The following is a 19,124-nucleotide window of genomic DNA, read 5'->3' as shown; positions in this document are numbered from 1 at the left end:
TCCATCCTTCCCTTGGTCCATCCCTCCCGGGCTCCCCCCTCCCGTGCTCCATCCTTCCCTTGGTCCATCCCTCCCGGGCTCCCCCCTCCCGTGCTCCATCCTTCCCTTGGTCCATCCCTCCCGGGCTCCCCCCTCCCGTGCTCCATCCTTCCCTTGGTCCATCCCTCCCGGGCTCCCTCCCTCCCGTGGTCCATCCTTCCCTTGGTCCATCCCTCCCGGGCTCCATCCCTCTCTGCGTCCTCCGGCTTGCTGCCTCGGCCCTGTCCCTTTGACCCTGACTGTAATCGGACGGGGCAGTTCTGTAAGCTGCCCACGCTGGCCCAGAGCGGGGTGGGGGTGGGGAGAGATGGAGAGCCCTGAATGTCACCTGGTGGAGCTCACCAGGGGGTGGGGGCTAGGCCCCAGCCTCTCCTTCCCCTCCTCCCCCCCCCCAACCATGGGAGCTGCCCTGGCAGCCAGCCCTGTGCCCTGCCTTTGGGAGGAAGGGGATGCTTGGGTTCTAGCTCCTAAGCAGTCTGTCAGAGGAAGAGGATTAGGTTCCAGGGCTGCTGATGCCAGGCTGCCCTACTTTGTTGTGATACGTGGATTGATTCTGCCCCAGAGAGTTAGTTGTTGTTTAACTAGTGGGCAAAGGCCAGAGAACTGCAGCCTTCTGGGATACTTTGGGGGATCAGGCCTCTGGGGTGGGCCCTGAACGGACAGCCCGAGGCTCACGTGGTCACAGCAGCCCTGCTCCCACCTGGCAGTGCTTGGGACCCTCCCTCCTGAGCACCCTTCCATGTCCTTTCTGTTTGGTTTTCAAATGCATCCCCCCTCTCTCTTCATTCAGTTTGCCAGCAGGCAGAGTTGTCCAACTCAGAACTGCCTGGGATTCTAGGCCTCAGAGCAGGAAGGGAGGGCCCTTACCTCCGGGCTGTCCAAGCCTCTCCTTCATCAATCCACCTATTAATTAATCAACAAGCATTTAGGGAATGCCTTCTATGGGCCGTGCTTTGCTGGACCCTTGGGGTGCCCTGGCCTCAAGGAGCTTACTTCTACTGGGGGAGTACAATGCCAAGATATTGTGGGGGTGGTGACGGTAGAGGAAAGTGCTAACAAGTGGACTTCTGTAGGAGGGGCACCTGTGGAAAATCACATCATTTCTCTGGGCCTCAGTTTCCTGCTCTATAAAAAGAGGCAGTTGGACTAGATGCCCTTTAAGATCTCTTATTTCTATGATACTATGACCTCAGTCCTCTCATCTGTAAAATGGGAGGATTGTGTTACCTATCCTTGAAGACATTTGGTTCCTCTGTGATCTCTGCCCTTCCCCCACCATCTTCCTCCGCCCCCACCCCCGCCCCCCACTCCCACCCCCACCCCAGCTGTGGAATCATCCTTACATCAATGCTTCCATCCCCACTGTGGTTAGGGTGTGTCAGTGGGCTCTGGCCACACCACTGCCCTCATACACTGTCTTTGCCCTTCTTAAAATGTAAGCTTCTGGTCTCAGTAGGCGCTGGACAAAGGCTTGCTGATTGCTGGATGGATCTGTCCTCTGAGGAGGAGGGTGGCCTGGCTCATTTGACAAGGGAGTGAGCTGGTTTTTCAGGGCTGGATCTTAGAATCCGAGGCCATCAGGAGGAGCTGGGCAGCTTTGTCCGCTGGACTTTTCTGTCCTCACTTACCTGGTGTCCTGGTTGAATTTCTGTGGCTTCCCTGAAAGGAGTCCTAGTGAGCAGGAAGAAGGTGTGGGGTTTCAGGAACAGATGCAGCTCTATCCTGAGGTGACCCCATTGCAGGGCTGGGGAAGGGTGTGTTCATGGATGTGTAGAAGTGCTGCAGTTGGTCAGATTGGACACCTTATTTTTTTTGGAAAGGGACTTTCTCTATTATCCTGGATGCTCTAGTGTTTTGTTCATTAGCGCCTGTAGGAAGGGCCCTAAAGCTTTATCAGCTCAGAAAGACTGGGAGCAGGGGGTCTGAAAATGACACTTCTCCTGAAGCATCAGGAATCTCCTGGAGGTGAGCACACTCTCCAAAGGAGCTGATTGCAGCCCATCCAGCTGGAGTCCTGTCCTGGTTCTACCAGAGATAAGTCAGTCAATGAGTCAACACACACGTACTGCATGTGTACTCTATGTCAGTCACACAGCAGTGCTAACTGCTGCAAATACAAAGAAAGGGAAAAGCATGGTCCCTGCCCTCAAGGAACTTACATTTTAACAGCAGAGGCAACATGAGAATAACTGTGCATACAAGATTCATCCAGAGTAGGGATAGGAGGCCATCTCTGAGGGAAGGCAGCAGCGGTGGAGAGGACTAGTACCCTGGCAGAAGGTGGGGCCCCAAGGAAGCCAGGCATGGAGAGGGAGAGTCTGCGGACACTGTCGGTGCCGGCCCAGTTGACGGATGGAAGCATGGAGGCCAGGGTGGTTGATTCAGGGAATAATGGAGTGGAGAAGGGTGGGAGGTGCCTGGAAAGGGAGGAAGAGCTTCCAAGGCCATGGAAGATTTTCTATTTGGTCCTAGAGACAAGAGGGAAGCCCTGGAGTTTGTTGAGTGTGGGGTGGGGCGGTGACATGGGCGGACCTGCTCTTTTGGAAGATTAATTTGACAGCTGAGCAGAAGACGAACTGGGGTGGGGAGAGACTTGAGGCCAGAAAATCCACCTGCAGGTTACTGCAGTCATCCAGGTGCAGAGGGCCTGCACCAGGCCTGGGGCAGTGTCAGAGCAGAGCAGGGGATGGATGTCGAGAGAAGCAAGATCTGGCAACTCTGTGGATGCGGGGGGGAGGGAAAGCCATGAGTCAATAATGCTGAGGTCAGAAACTTGGGTGACTGGAAAGATGGGGGTGCCCTCAATAGAAAAAAGGAACTTAGGAAAGGGGGGAGAAGGGAAGCGCTTGAGTTCTAAAATGACTTTTGGCTTTTCTTTGTATCTGAGGGATGTGCCACGGCCCCCGGAGCAGAGTAAGCGCATAATACTTGGCTGGTTGATTCCTTGGTTTTTATTCTGAGCTTAAACCCCTACCTAGTCAAGAGAGCATCCTCCCCACCCCAGGAGAGCACAGGGTTTTGTAGGATATCTTGAAGCTCTGTTTCCCACTGCTTGATTAAAAAAAGAGTCTAGGTTAGATTCTACATGCTGTTTTCCAAACTGCCCTGCTGATCTGTGCTCTCTTCTGAACTTCTCTTCTTAAAACAACTTCAGAATGGGGGCGGCTAGGTGGTGCAGTGGATAGAACACCGGGCCTGGAGTCAGGAGGACCTGAGTTCAAATCCAGCCTCAGACACATAACACTCACTAGCTGTGTGACCCTGGGCAAGTCACTTAACCCCAATTCCGCGCCAAAAGAAACCAAACAAAAAAGCCCAAACAAACACACATACATCAGAATGGTCCTCTGTTTGCCATGGCTACTGCCATTTTCCCTACACACACACAACCCCTCCCCCCATTGACTGAGAGAAAGAAGAAAGGACCCTGGGAACATTCCCTGGCTAGCCTTTGGGGCAGTTTTGGTGCCGTTGATGGCCCTTATTGTGGTTTCTCATTGGATTTCTTGATCATTATCTGGTCCAGTGTGAACTACCGTGTTTTGATGGAGTAGGTATGTCCAGGCAGTCATCTTGGCAGGAAGGCCCCAGTTCAAGACATGTTGAGTTTGAGATGGCTGTGGAATGAGTTCAGAATGGCCAGGAGGTGGTTAGTGATGTAGGACTGGAACTCAGGACATTGAATGAAACCCATGGAGGCTGATATGACAGAGAGAGAGAGAGAGAGAGAGAGAGAGAGAGAGAGAGAGAGAGAGAGGATTGGAATGGCTGACCTGTATCATCCCTTCTAGTTCTAAATTTATGCTCCAATGATTTTAGGCTCTCCATTGCCTCTGGGATCAAATGCGAACTCCTCTTTGAGGCCTCTAAATTCTTTCACAAGCTGGCTTCTGCTTTTCTACATTCTGCCATCAGCCAAGCTGAACGGGTTTGCGTTGTCTGGCCCATCTCCTGCCTCTGCTCTTTGGCACAGACCTTGCCTCGTTCCTGGAATGCGCCCTCTTGGCTCACAACAGACTTTGAGATCCTTGGTACTGAGTCAGGAGGGACCCCGGGGCCAGTTAGTCCAACCTTTCATTTTACAAACGAAACTGATGTGCAGGGAAAAGACTTGACCAGAGTCATGCAGGTAGTTGGTGTCCAGAGCCAGATTTGAACCCCAGTCCTCTGTCTCCAAAGCCAGAGTGCCCTCCTGTGTACTGGGCTACATGGTCACCTTTGCTTCCTCATTGCCCTCTCCATAGGAAGACTTTCTGATCCAGCTGGTTCATCAAGTGGTCTGTCCTCAAGTTATCATATCCAGATTCATCTCTGCATGTGTTATATGGCCCCCGTAGAATATAAGCTTCTTGAGGGCTGGGCTGGTTTTTTATTTGGTCTTTGTATCCCCAATGCCTTCCCCCTCCTCATTCAGAGTGGGTGGGTAATGTACATGTGTTCTGTGTGTGTGTGTGTGTGTCTGTCTCTCTTTCCCTCTCCCTCTCCCTCCCTTCCTCCCTCCTTCTCTTTCTTCCTCCTTCTCTTCCTTTCCTCTCCCTCTCGACCTCCCTAGGTACCAGGCTTTCCCTGACCAATAGCTAGAATGTCTCTTTTTTCTTTTTCTCTTCCAAGCTCCCTGATGGCTCTGGCTTCCTCTTCAAAGCTCTCTATTGTTTCTCCATTCTCTAGCTGATATGATTGCTGTGACCAGCCAGTGAGGGGGGGCAAAGGAACCTGCATCTTTCCTGGAGTTCCCTCTATCACGCCTCCTATATTTGTCAGAGCAAAGCTCTATGTTTGGCCCTTTGATTCATTAAAATGTCTGCATTAGAATATGATGAGCAAGCAGGGCCCCATAGGCATAGAGAAGAAAACCTCTGGGCTTGGTGGACAAGTCACTTATGCATTCAGTTTCTCCTCTGTACAAGGCGGGCCTTGGTGGCTTACAAAGTTCCTTCTTGCTCCATCTAAAATATCAGATCTTGTAGCCTTATGTCATTGATCCCAAGGTGGCTGCCTCTTCTGGTCCCTTCCTTCCAGTTCATTCAGGCAGAGAAGGAATGAGCCTCTAGCCTTCCTCCTTCCTCAGTTCTTCTGCTCAGACTTCACTGTCAGCATCCCCCCAATCCCTGGGTTTCAGTGAAAGAAAGATTCCTTTTCTTTGCATAAAAATTGTAGCCTGTGACCCCAGTCCCTGAGGGCACCTAGGAGTATTAGCATGAATCTTTTGTTAATCAGTGATTGCAGAGGTGGCTGACCTAGCCAGTGATAAAGACACTGTTGTAGGGGCTCCTTGTCTTGTACCTTGAGCTGGGATAACCATAGTGTCATTTGCCCTGGAAACAGCAGCATTGTCCAATCATGGCTCCTGCTTCTTTTATAAAAAATGTTTTTGACATCTTTTCTTCTTATACTGGCTTTATTTCCAGATATATCTCTTACTCTGCTCTAGGGCCAACCTTGGTCATTATAATTACACAGCATTCAATTTCGGGTTTTGGTTTGTATCTATTTCTATTGTTGCAGCTATTGTGTGTGTCGTTTTCTTGGTTCTTCTGACTTCACTTTGCATCTGTCAAGTGCTTTTCTGAATTCTTCCTAGTCATAATTTATTTACTTTTATATATCACATTTAGTTCAACTATTAACCCACTTATGGGTCTCTCCTTTGTTTCCAGTCATTTGCTACATCCAAAAAAATTATTATGAATATTTTGGTAAATGTGAACCCTTCTTTCTGTCTTTAGCCTGTGTTTAGCAGCAGGCTCTTGGCACTAAAGGATATGGATATTTTAGCCCTCCCTTCCATTTTAAGCAAAATTTCAAATTGCTTTTTAGAATGGTTGGACCAATCCCAATCTGCAGCTCTACACTGTTTTGTGTGCCTGTCTTTCTTCAGTCCTTCTAACATTGACTTAAATCTAATAGTTGTTTTGATTTGCATTTTTCTTATTACTGGTAATTTGGAACAGTCTTTCAGATAGTTATTAATAGTTTACAATTCTTTTGGGAGCTGTTTTTTCAAGTCTTTTGACTACTTAATCATTTTCAGTCATGCCTGACTCTTTGCAACCCCATTTGGGAAATTTCTTGGCAAACATATTGGAATGGTTTGCCATTTTCTTGTCTAGCTCATTTTACAGATGAGGAAACTGAAGAAACAGGGTGAAGTGACTTGCTTGATCACACAGCTAGTAAATGTCTGAGGCCAGATTTGAACTCAGGAAGATGAGTCTTCCTGACTCCAGGCTGGGTGCTCTATCTCCGTCACCACCTAGGTGCCTTTGAGCACTTATTCAATGGGAAATTATTTTGTCTTATATTATTTTTGTTAGCTCTGATATCTGGGATATCAGACCCTTATAAGAGATATTGGATGTAGACCTTCTTTCCCACTTGAAAACGTACTTTGTTATCCTAGGTGCATGGATTTTGTTAGTGCAAAAGCTTCAGTTTCATGTAAGGGAAATTATTTTATCTTTTATAATTGCCTCTGTACCTTGTTTGGTTAGGAATTTCCCCATTAGTCTTAAATGTTCAAAAAAAACCCCAACCTGCTATCATTCTCTTCTAATTTATTTATTTTTTCATTTAAGTCATTCAACATTTATTGAGTGACTATATATAAAGACAGAACTAGGTGTTGGGTGTTGAAGGAGCCTTTGGGCATAGGAAGATTACAAAATAAAATTCAGTAGACATTTATTAGGGACGTATTGTATTCACAGCAAGAGAAATGGAAGACATTGTCCCAACTCTTCTGATGTCATTGCCCCATTTTTTAAAAGCTCTTCTAATGGAACCATCTTGAGAGCCTGAGGAATATTCTTTGGTGTGTCCTCAAAAGTGACAGATCCGGGGGCAGCTAGGTGCTGCAGTAGATAGAGCACCAGCCCTGGAGTCAGGAGGACCTAAGTTCAAATCCAGCCTCAGAGACTTGGCACTTACTAGCTGTGTGACCCTGGGCAAGTCACTTAACCCCACTTAACCCCATGGCAGATCTTTATGCTTCAAGGTTAGGGTTCAACGTTTGGACATAGCATGAACTGTCAGGAAGCAAACAAGCTCTCCTCTCTCTTATCCCATTCTTTTTCTTCTGACTTCCTTCCTCTGTTATCTACCTCTTTTCCAATGAACGCTTAAGTCATCTTCAAATTTATTGTTATTGTTTGACGTTTAACAGTTAGATCACATACCCATTTTGAGCTTATTGTGGCATGTGGTGTAAGATGTTGGATTAAGCCTAATTTCTGCCAAATTGCTTTTGTGTTTTCTCTGTAGCTCTTGTGAGATAGAGTTCTTCTCCAAGTAATCTATGTTGTCTGGTTTATTGAACAGTTGGTCATTGACTTGAATTGCTTCTGATTCTCCTTTATCTATTCTACTCCATTGATCAATCGTCTTTTCTATTTTCAACTAGTACCAAATAATTTTGATGGTTACTGTTTTAGAGTAATAATAGTAATCATAATAATAATAATGAGTATTTATCTAGTGCTCTAAGGTTTGCAAAGTACTTTGTAGCTATTATCTCATTTTATTTTCACAACAACTCAGAGAAGTAGGTGCTATTTTACAGATAAGGAAACTCAGGGCAGACAGAAGTTAAGTGACTTGCCCAGGGTCACACAGCTAGTCAGTATCTGATATGAACTCAGGTCTTCTTGATTACAGTATTATAATTCTTTCCTCATTATAGTATAATTTTAGGTCTGAAAGTTCTCTTTCCTCTTCTCTTCATTCCTACTGTTTTTTTCTCATTTCATTTCAGAGTCTAAATCTTTACCCTTTCCAAATCAATCTTATTATTATTTTTTCTGTCACTATATAGTATCCCTCCCTTGACAATATGATTGGTATAGCACCTCAATTAATAAATTAATTTGGGTAGTATCATTTTTATTATCTTGGTGCAGCTCAACCTTGGGCAATGAATATCCTTCCAATTAAGCTGTTATTTCTTTAAATAGTGTTTTGCAATTGTATTTTGTGTTTTGAATGTGCCTTGGTAGATTGCTTCCTAGATATTTCATGGTTACTTTGAAAGAAATTTTCCTTTGTATTATTTCCACCTGGATTTTGTTATTGTTCTGTTGATAAATAATGGTTCTTTTCGTGGATTTATTTTGAATCCTGCTACTTTACTCAGGCTATTGCCCCATTTACTTTCTTTGCTGATTTCCTGGGGTTTTCTAGGGAAACCATCATGCTGTCAATCAATCAGTAAGCATTTATTAAGCACCTACTATATGCCAGACACTGGCCTAAGCACATACAGAGATGAAAATGGAAGTCTTTGTCTTCAGTGATCTTCCATTTTGGGGGGGGGAGGATAAGATGTACGTAGATGTACAGAGAATATATACTAAATAAGAAACCAATGGAGGGCTGTTCCACTGGCAGTAGGAAGGTTCAAGGAAGGCCTTTGTGCAGAAGGTAATGCTTGAGCTAATTCTTTTTTTGGGGGGGGTGAGACAGGGGGTGAGACAATGGGGTGAAATGACCTGCCTAGAGTCACGCAGTTAGTAAGTGTCAAGTGTCTGAAGCCAGATATGAACTCAGGTCTTCCTGAATCCAGGGCCAGTGCCCTATCCACTGTGCCATGTAGCTGCCCCGCTTGAGCTCATTCTTGAAGGAAGTCAGGAACTCTGAGACAGAGTAGGAGGTAGGACAGAGGTAGACATGAATAGAGGATAGTCATTTCAAAGGCATGAAGACAAAAGATGGAGTGCTGTGTGTGAAGAGCAGAGAGGTTAATTTGGCTGGACCGTAGAGTGTGGGAGGGGAGCAGTGTGTGATCAGACCGGAAAGACTGACCAGGGCCATGTTCTCCTCACATCTTGCAGTGGCCTGCTCAGCGGTCTTCCTGCCTCATAGCTTTTCCCATGCCCCCTTCGCACCACTGCCCGTAAATACTCCTAAGCGCCAGCCTGACCATGTCACCCTGCTATTCCATAAACTCCAGTGGTTCCCCAGGACCTCCAGGATCACATAGTCAGTCCTCTGCTTGGCCCTTAAAGCCCTTTCTGAGCTGGCTGCTTCCAACCTGTACAGCTTCCTGCACTTTACCCTCCTTTGTGTACTCTGTGATCCAGTTACATTGTTCCTCACCTGCCTGGATGCTCTCCCTTCTCACCTCTTCCTCCTGGCTTCCCTGGCTTCCTTTAAGACTGGCCTCAAACCCCACCTTATGCAGGAGGCTTTCCTAGTCCGCCCAGATGCTAGAGCCTTTCCTCTGAGATTATCTTCCATTCACTGTATACACACACACACGCACAAACACACACACAAAATGTAGTCTGCATGCATGTGGACACTTGTAGATCTTCTTTCCTGAAGCCTTTTCTGATCCCTCTTAATGCTACAGCCTTGCCTCTGAGATTACCTCCCACTAACCCTATGTATCTTTTGTATATATGTAGTTATCTGCATGTTGTTTCTCCCATTAGACCCCGGGTTCCTTGGGGGCAAGGACCACATTTTTGCCTTTCTTTGCATCCTCAGATACACATAGTAAGCACTGGATAAAGGCTTATTGACTGTCTGGTCCTGGAGGAAGCCTTAGGGAGCTCCTAGAATTTACTGAGTATGGGGAGATGGGGTCAGACCTGCATTTAAGGAGAATCAAGTTGGCAGTGGTATGGAGGATCGACTGGGCTTGAGGCAGGGAGACAAATTGAGAGGCCATTGCCACAGGCCAGGCAAAAATGGTGAGGAGGGCCTGAAATAAAGCCAATTTCGTCTCCTCTTTGCCAACGTTTATGCCTTTGATTGTGTTTTCTTACTTTATTATTGCCAGCATCTCCAGAGCAATAGCAGTGCTGAGAGGGAGTCTCTGCCATCCTGTGATGTTAGGGAAGTGGCCGTTCCCTCTCCTCTTACCCATCCCTGCCTGCCCATCCTCTATGACTCCTGCATCTCCATCTCCCTCTAGTTTGTCCCAGGGTCTCTCCGAACACCCCAGTCAGCACACCTTTGCTGGGATCCACCCCAGCATCTCTTGGTTCTACTCTCTTGCCTAGAAGTTTGTGCTAAGATTTGACCAATGAGAGCCAGCCTTTGGATAAGTGTCAGACCACCTCGGGCTGGTGCACGTAAAGGGGCAGGTGCTGTATCCTAGAGAGTGCGTGTGTGTAAGTGCGTGTACATGCATGTGTGTGCGTGTGTGTGTGCGTGCATGTGTGTGCGTGTGTGTGTGGCTGCGCTGGGAAGCGGAGGCTTTTTCTCCTTCATCTTAGAATCCTTGGGAAGGTCCTCTCCACCCCTGATCCGAATCTCAGTCAGCATTCTCTTTGAAAATCTCTGGGTAAAGTGATAAAGTCTAGGGGGCAGCTAGGTGGCGCAGTGGATAGAGCACCAGCCCTGAAATCAGGAGGACCTGAGTTCAAATCCAGCATTAGACCAAGCACTTGACATGTACTAGTGGTGTGACCCTGGGCAAGTCACTTAACCCCAATTGCCTAAAAAAAGTGGAAATTCTGTTAAGCAAAGTGTCCACAGTCTTCTTTCAGGATCATGCATTGAGTCAGGGCTCTTTAGCAATGGAAATGCTAGTAAGAAAAGGGAAAAGCCTCCTGAAATAATTTGTGGTCTGCTTGCTAGGCAGTTGATTGCATTTCCACTTCCTCCCCTACACTGTGGGGAGGCTCTCTCCAGTTACAAAATTGGGACAATATGCAGCTCATGCCAAGTGATGTCATCTTCTTTGTGGCGACCTTGTTCCTACCGAAAACCTTGCCGCATCCTTAGCAGAGGTGAGAAATGAGCCTTCCTGATCCTGCCCTCACCGTCCATTTGGCTAGTCATTCCTCTGGAATCCCTGGAAATGCAAAAGTTGAAGTATTTCTAATAGGCATCATCAATGAGACCTTTACTGTAAAAATGAAAAATGTGTAACCACCTGAGGTGCTAACAGCTGGGGGCACTGACATGTAGTGAGGCTGATGCCTGAGGCTACCTCAGGTGTTCTCACCTTCTTCCCTTATCAGCTGATCTGAGACCAGATGTGAGAGCTCCATGCTGCCCAGAGAGCTGATGGAAATCAGATCCAATACTTCCCTCCTCCTTGTACCCTGGGATTTGGGTCCTAATTTCTCACCGGCCAGATGGGAGCTACCACTATCTTGCCCTTCCTTTTTGCCCAGCTCACTGATCTCAGGTTTCCATCTTTGTCAAACTGGTAGTTGCCCCAGAAGTGAGCACCTTTGCCTCAGTGAGAGGCTGACTATATCTTATAAGATTGCCACAGATCCCATACTCCAGCTGGGCCTATAGTCAACACTTAGAAAAAGAATCCCCCCAGCATGTTTCCTTTGTTTGATGGGTGGCGCAGCTGGAGTCATCCCCCAGTGGCTCACCTCTGTCCTTAGCCGGGCTGGTCCTCAGGAGGGCAGACACAGACCCTCCTTGGAGCTTCTCTGGCATGATAGCCCCGCCCCAGCACTTGCACACAGCTGGCATGGCCCTCAGGGAGCCAGGGCACCATCACACCCCCATGACGTGTCAGAGGACGACTCTGGGGAGATTTTTTAAAATCCCCACTTTACAGACGGAAGCCCTTTTCTCTTCTGTTCTGTCTTTCCTAACAGATTTCAATGACTTATTCAAGACTAAGGGTTGTACTTTAGGAAGCTTGATTTAGAGGGACAGAGAAGAGCATTGGACCTCACATTCCACCATCTCTACCTCCTCCCAGCTTCCCCAGAGCTCCGATGTTCACTGATTGCACGCTCACTGCTTGGGTGTATGGCTAGCCTCTGGAGATGGTCGGCTATCCTGTGAGGTTGAGGACAGGCCCTTGGCTCCCTGCAGAGTGTTGGTTAAGCTATCCGAGTGAGGGTGCTATGGCTGTTACTCAAAACCCCCTAAACCCCAGCCCATTGACTGTGTCTTGAGAGGGGAAAGCACAACCAAGGTGAGGAAATGCCAGCTAGGTGATGCTGTATGGGGGGGCTTTGTTTGCCCAGGCCAGTTGGCCTCTGGTCGTTGAGGGGCTGAATGATTCACACTACCCTTCTACTCTCTGGGCGGTGGGGAATGTAAGACATGGAGGAGGCAGCAGCAGACGCTTGTGAGCCAGCCCTGCCTGGAGCCATCATGAGGATCAGGTTGCCGTGGGTGACAAGGAAGTGAGAACAGGGACTGTCTTTTGCCTCTTTTTGTGTCCTCAGAGCTTAGTACAGTGCCTGGCACATAGTAGGTGCTTCCTAAACGCTTGCTGACTGACTGAGTAGGGCTCTTGAATTTTCTGGTACCACAGGAAGGCAAGGAGGAGACAGTGACTAGGAGGACAGGGAAGTGAGCAGTGAAAAATACTGCAGGCAGGTCGAGAAGGTCAAGGGCTCAAAAAAGGTCTTCAGATTTGGCCACTGAGAAAGGGATCATGGGTAACTTTGGAAATGGCACTTTCAGGTGAGCACTGAGGTTGGAAGCCCAGTTACAAGGGGTTAAGAAGGGAATGTGAGATGATAAAATGGAGGTGCTGTGAGTAAAAAAAGCACCAATTTTTTCTAGGAATTTGCCCCGCTGTGGGGGCCTGGGACCAAGGGAAGGTTTTATGACTAGCGTCCTTTTCATCTTTTTAAAAAACAACCCCCATTTTTTTCTTTCTTTCAAGTGTGAACAGAATAATTTGTGACCTGTGTATGGAGTGCAGGATCTTGCCCAGATGCCCTAGACTTACAGCATAGAAAGTAATTCACTGGTCGCTGGCGCCCGGCCAGGAGGAGTCCCCCAGAACAGCTCCCAGCCTGGGTCAGTTTATTCCTGGTGCCTCCCCCCAGGGCCCCTAGCTCTCCAGTTGATGCCTTGGGGAACAAATGCACTTCCCAGGGCACAAACTCCCTCCTCCCCACCTCCAAGTCATTCAAAGTAGTTTAAAAATAATTCCTCCTGAACATTTGATGACTGGCAATGACAACTTTGTTTTAAACAAATCTATGTTTACTTTTCTTCCCTTATTCCTTTAATAAAACTTGGCTTATCACAGATTCCCGGAGAAATGTAAATGCTAGCCAAGCTGGGAAGGAAAGTCAGTGATGTCACACAGTGCTAGGACATGGAGGAAACCACAAAGGAAGATGCCTCTTCTGGGAATTTCAGTCTTTCGACGCTAGTCTGAATAAACAGTGACTTGACTTCCATGTTGACCAAGGATGGGGAACAGGTGGAAATTCTGCCATGTCGCAGGCCCCTTTCCTCCTTCCTGGCTTGTGGAGAAACCTGGAGAGGAAAGAAGAGGTGGGTGTATGCAAATTCCAGTCCTGCCTCTCTTTGCTGCTGACCGGGGATGAGTCGCTGAACCCGAGTTCCGTTCTCCCTGAGCCCTTTCTCACTAGAGTTCCTATCTTTGGAGCTTTCTTCCATTGACGGAGTTTACGTCCCCTCATGCTTCTGAGTTTGGTAGACACGCTGTTTCACCACCTGGCGGTCTAGCTTTGGTGATGGGTCTGTTGGTTCGTGGCTAGGCTGCTCCTCTGATGTCATCAGACCTCAATCAGAGCCTTGCCACCTTGGTGCAGTGCTGCCCAAACTTGGCTTTCGTTATCATGACCTCGTATAGATTGGTATGGAGTCTTCTAGATAGGAAGGACCTGAGAAGTCACTAAATCCTGCTTGTTCTGTTGTTTCAGCCAGGGTTTGCCATTTCCTTCTCCACTCATTTTACAGATGAGGAAACTGAGGCAAACAGGGTGAAGTGACTTGTCTAGGGCCACTCAGCTAGTCAGTATCTGAGGCCAGATTTGAACTCAGGACGATGTTGGATTTGCCACCTCTTTTTTGACCTCCTTTCTCTTTCCTAGTCCTGTCGGGGTGATCTATAGCATCCTCTGAAGACAGCATCCCATATTTCTTTGCTTTTGTCGATTTTCACCCAAATGCTCACTCTCCCTCTCTCTCTCCCATCCCCTTCTTTGGTTCTTAGATTTCCTCACAGGAATATATGTATTGACTCTGAAGCCAGAAACCTGGTTCAAATTCTGATTCTGATTCTACCTGTGTGACCTTGAGCAAATCACTCTGAGCCTCAGTTTACTTAAATGTTCAATGAGGGGGATAGAACAGATAGTCCTGAGATCCCTTCCAGCCATGGCTCTGAGCCTATGATCTTTTTAACATACAGTACACTGGGAGGGGGGGGAGGGAGGAAAAGAAATGTCTGACAATTGGAAAATAGTATTTAATGTGGAAAAGAAAACAAAAGGGAAAAATCCTTTTCCTCCTTCTCCCTCCCCTCCCCCACTCCCATAGTTACTCCGTTCGTTTGCCTGAGGGGCCACCCTCTAAGCCGTATTTCAGTCAATCTTATCCCAGCAGGTGTCAGCGCTACCCACGATGTCCAATCTTTGCTTTCGCATTCAGTCAGTCAGTTAGAAAGCACTTATTAAGCCCCTCCTGCGTACAAGGCGCATTCATCTTGCTCATTCCGCAGGCTTCCTGCCTTTGCATGTAGACATCTGAAGTCGTGGGCTTTGTCTTCTTAGAACGAACGTGCATGCATGCATGAATCAAAGGGCATTTATTAAGCACTTGCTAAGTACAAACCAAGGCTGGCTGCAGCATCCATTTGTACTGGGGCCATGAGGCCAAGCTCCCTCCCTCCCATGGGTCCTGTTGCCCCTGAAGCAAGGAAGCAGGAGGGTGTGGGGATTCGTCTGCGCTGGCTTTGTGGTGGGGGCCGAGAAGCCGGCTTTGCCACTCTCTGGATGTTTTGTTCTCCTTTTTCCCCCTGGTGCCGATGGACCAAAGCGGGGCCAGGGTGAGCCTGGGGTGGGAAGCACCAGGATTCCAAGGCAGTTGATCCTGGGCCCACACCCTGCCTCTGGCTCCCTGGGCCAGCAGGGAGCTCCAGTTGGCTTCGCTTGTGCTTGGAACAACCTTACCTACCTTTCCTCCAGAACCCTGTGGGCCAGGCCGTGGCTGCCGGGGCCTTTCTCGGAAATGCGGCTACACGCTCCAAAGGGTCAGACCCCTGCAGGGACGTTGTAAGGGGGAAAACCATATCACCTACTAATATGGCATGACTAGTGAGGCTGGGAAGGGCTGGCTGCCTTGGCCAGCGGGCCACTCCGAGGCCTGATTCTGGGAGTTAAAGTGCTGGCCATCTGCTCTAGCCTCTTTCCTCCCATGCCCTCTTCTCTAGGCTGCCTGAAAACCACCACGCCTGGTGAGGTTATTTATGCCAGGCAGGGTGGCGGTGAAACGCATCAGTTCTGGGCCCAGCTTCTTGTCCTTCAGCCCACGTGCCCCGTAGGCCCCTGATGCCCTAGAAGGTGCGGGGCACCCTGGAGGTTATGTGTGAGCAGAGCTGCCACCCTGGGCTGCTGGAGCTCCCCTCCCATTCTCCTTTCTCTGCTTTTTCCGAGAGCTCACCGCACTCTCGTTTCTCAAGGAGCCAGGGCTCACTGTCACCATCCATTTTAACTTCATTCTCCATCTGGCTCGGGGGTTTTAAATAGCTCTCTCAGGCACCAGCCTGAGGTAACTGGATAGGCCAGGGATATTCATCCAGCTGCCTGTTTGCAGATGGCCTGGTCATTCTGGGCTACTCCGACCATCTGGGCCTTTACCTCTGCCTCAGACCAAGCAGAATGAGTCCAGTCTGCCCATGGGGGGCAAGGCTGACTTCCTTTCTCTAGTTTCCACAGTCATGAGACCACAAATCAAGAGGTGGAAAGTGCGTTAAAGACTATTATTTAGTCTGATCTTCTTCTTTTACAAATGGGGAAACTGAGGCAGATGGCAGTGAAGTGACTTGCCAGAGTTCTCTCAGGTGGTATCAAGAACAAGTTTCTCGGAGCCTGATTTTGTCTTGTCCGGCGTCTTGGAGGGAAGGGGCTGGCCATGGAGATGAGGGAGGGACCAAGGGACCTGAAGGCCCAATGACAGGTCATCCAGAAGCAGCCTGGTACAGTGGACGGAATATTGCCTTTGGGGTCAGAGGACTTAGATTGGAAATCCCTGCTCTGCTTGTCAATTACTAGCTGTGGAACCTTGAGCAAGATGTGCTACTTTTCTGGGCCTCAGTTTCCTCATCTGTAAAATTAGCGGTGGGTGGGTTGGATAACCTCTGATGCCCCTTCATAATTTCAATCTAATTCCCAAATGATGACTCTTTGGGGAGGACTGAGACCATCTTAGTGTAGGGAAGGAATGGGGGCGTCCAGAGAAACATTCATTGGCAAGATGAGAGCCCTTAATGGCAAATCCAGCCTCCAAGTTTGAGGTATGTGCAGAAGCCCTGTTCTCCTGGGGCAGATTACATTGAAGTGGGGGCTGGGCAGGCAGAGAAGCTTCCTACCACCAGAGCCTCGCCATCAGCTCAGCTGCAGTATCTGTACTCGGCAATGTGGGCACTGGGTTCCCTCGTGGAGCCACCAGCTTCCCTTAAAAGCACCCAAGCTCACCAGGCTCTAAGTTTGAATACATTTTTTCTAGGTGTGGAGAGAAACTCAAAGCTTGCTGCAGAACCCTTCAGGGATGACTATCCCCACCAGTAAGCCTCCTGGTTCACGGTTGTTGCCTTCTAGTCTGGTTGCCCAGCCAGCAGCCTGCAACAGATGCTGCTGGTCACCCCTCCCCAGTGCAGCCTCTTCTACTGTGTCCACTGCTCTGCCTGTAGTCCGTGGCTCTGGTGCTTCTCCTCAGTCCCCAGAAAGATGGCATTTGTCCCCCCTCCCAGTGAACCAGATCTCAGTCTTAGAACCTTTGGAAGCCTTTGTCACAGCCACAAATTACAGAGCTCTAAATAATAATAATAACAATAATACTAGCTGATATTTCTATAGCACCTACTAGCTGCCAGGTGCTGTTCTAAGCACTTTACAATTACGAACTCATTTGATCCTCACAACAACCCTGCGAGGCAGGGGCTGTTATGACCCCCAATTTATAGTTGAGGAGATTGAGGCAAGCAGAGTTAAAGGACATGTCCGAGGTCACACAGCTAGTGTCTGAGGCTAGATTTGAACACAGGTCTTCCAGACTTCAGGCCCAACATTATTTATTGTGCCAACTAGCTGCCATAGGATCTAGAGCTGGAAAGGACCTTTAAGGCCATTGAATCTAACTCTCCCATTTTACAGATGAAGAAACTGAGGCCCAGGGAGGCCTAAGGTCTCAAAGGTAGTAAATCTCTTCCCCTACCGCGTGCAGTGTTTAATCCTAGTGCCCACCTCCTTCTGCCTCCCTGCATGTGTCCACGGCACTACCATTGACTCAGGCAGGCAGGCTCCACATTCAGTGTCCCCTTGACTAGGGCCTCGCCTCTAATCAGCTGTGACATCCTGCTGCTCCGTCAGTATCTTTCTCATCTTCTCCCATCACGTGCTCCCACTGCCTGTTCCAGCTCTCATCACCACCCAGTAGGACCGTTTAACTGCCTCCATCGTCTTCCCATCTCTGTTCCCTCCTGCCTCCTACCCCCGCTTCCTGCCACTGCCAGATTGCCAGATTAACCTTCCTATCAAATGAAATTATGTTGGTAAGGTCATTTGTGAGCCACACGGCTATTATGCGATCATCACGCAGATTGGATTGTGTCTATCATCCTGTCAGAATCCTTCAGAGCCTCCTTATTGTCTACTGAATTAATTCTAACCTAGCATTCAAGGCCCTGCCCAACCAGGCACCATCATCTTGTACCATTTCCTTGTCCCCTATCACATCTTCTAACTGAACTGGGTGACTCTAGTCTCTCACCTGCATCGGTCCCTCACTTGTCTGACTCTGTGACTTTGCTAAGGCAGTTCAGTGGTGTGGTAGAGGATTGGCCCCAGAGTTAGGAAGACCTGAGACACTGCCTTTGTCACCCTGGGCATCATTTAATCTCTGCTGGCCTCAGTTTCCTACGGAGTCATTCATTTCTCTCTGGTCCATTATAATTTTCAGAGAGCCTCTGGCTCGGGGAAGGGTTTTCAACTCTGTGGTCTCTAAAGTTCTTATTTCTTTTTCATTTTGTTTCCTCTATACCTCTCCTTTATTAAACTCTTTCTTCATTTCTTCCAGGAATTCTAGTTGGCATTGTGGACAAACTTTGAGACTTACAGATGCTGTGGATTTGTTTTCTTTTCTGGGATTGTATCTTGAGAGCTCCCACCTCTCTGATAACTCTCTGTGGCCTGCATCTTCTGTTTACTCATTCTTCCTGAATTGCCTTACTTCCTGAATTGGGACTTTGTGTAAGGGCCAGGCTCTGCTTGTTTCTGAAAGGAATACTGGGTTCTTGTTTGGTCCTCATTTGTGTTCTCTGAGGTCCTGGGACTGCCTTCTCTGGGTATTTAAACCTATATTTTTTGTCTTTTGGAATATCATTTTCTAAGCTATGGAAAGTGCTATGTTAAAAGAGCTATGTTATTCAAGGATCTCAGGTTCCACTCAGGCCAAGATGCTCCAAACTTTCAGGATGCCATAGTCAGTCTGATCTAGGTGAAATCTGATCACTGTCCTCCTGGCCAATACTCTGGACCCCTGTTTGAGTCGGGGTAACACTGCTGGAGGCTTGCCCCTGGTTTAAGCTCCCACAAAGTCAGAATTATAGAACAGCAGGCCTACCGCTGTTCCTGCTTCTTACTAGTTCATAGCCTGAAACTTTTTTGGTGCTAGATTTATGACTCTGCTGCTTGCCCCAGTATGTAGCCCATGGCCTCAGCCTAGTCCCCATGCCAGGAGGCTTTGCCTGGGGTCTTCTTGGCTGGATTCCTTTCCCAGTGTCTGCAGGCCTCCAGATCTTTGTTTGTGCTGACTTGGCCTCACAAAATGACCCATCGTGGTTTCTTCTTGGATTTCTCACTCATCGCTCTGTGGCTCTGTGGTATTCTTCCTTGATCTTTGTTGGTGTAGGTGTGGGAGAAAACTGATCTGCACTGTTTCCTTTTACTCCACCATCTTCACCGGTCTGGTTGTATTTTTGAAAATGTTGGCTCACGTGCCAACCAACACAGGCAATCACTTTCCCTTCCAAATGAAGTTGGCCAAAGGTGAGAGTATTACTAATCAACATTTAGATCATTGTGAGTCAAAACAGGGAAATTCCTGGGTATTTGGAGGTGTGCTCCAAATTAAGTCACTTTGGAATTGCCAGTCCGAAAGTTCCTTGTGTGACTCAG

The sequence above is a fragment of the Vombatus ursinus genome, unplaced genomic scaffold, assembly GCF_900497805.2.
Source record: "Vombatus ursinus unplaced genomic scaffold, bare-nosed wombat genome assembly UNPS02010193.1, whole genome shotgun sequence".
Taxonomy (NCBI): domain Eukaryota; kingdom Metazoa; phylum Chordata; class Mammalia; order Diprotodontia; family Vombatidae; genus Vombatus; species Vombatus ursinus.
The sequence above is the reverse complement of the archived record's forward strand: the minus strand, read 5'-3'. Positions refer to the sequence as shown.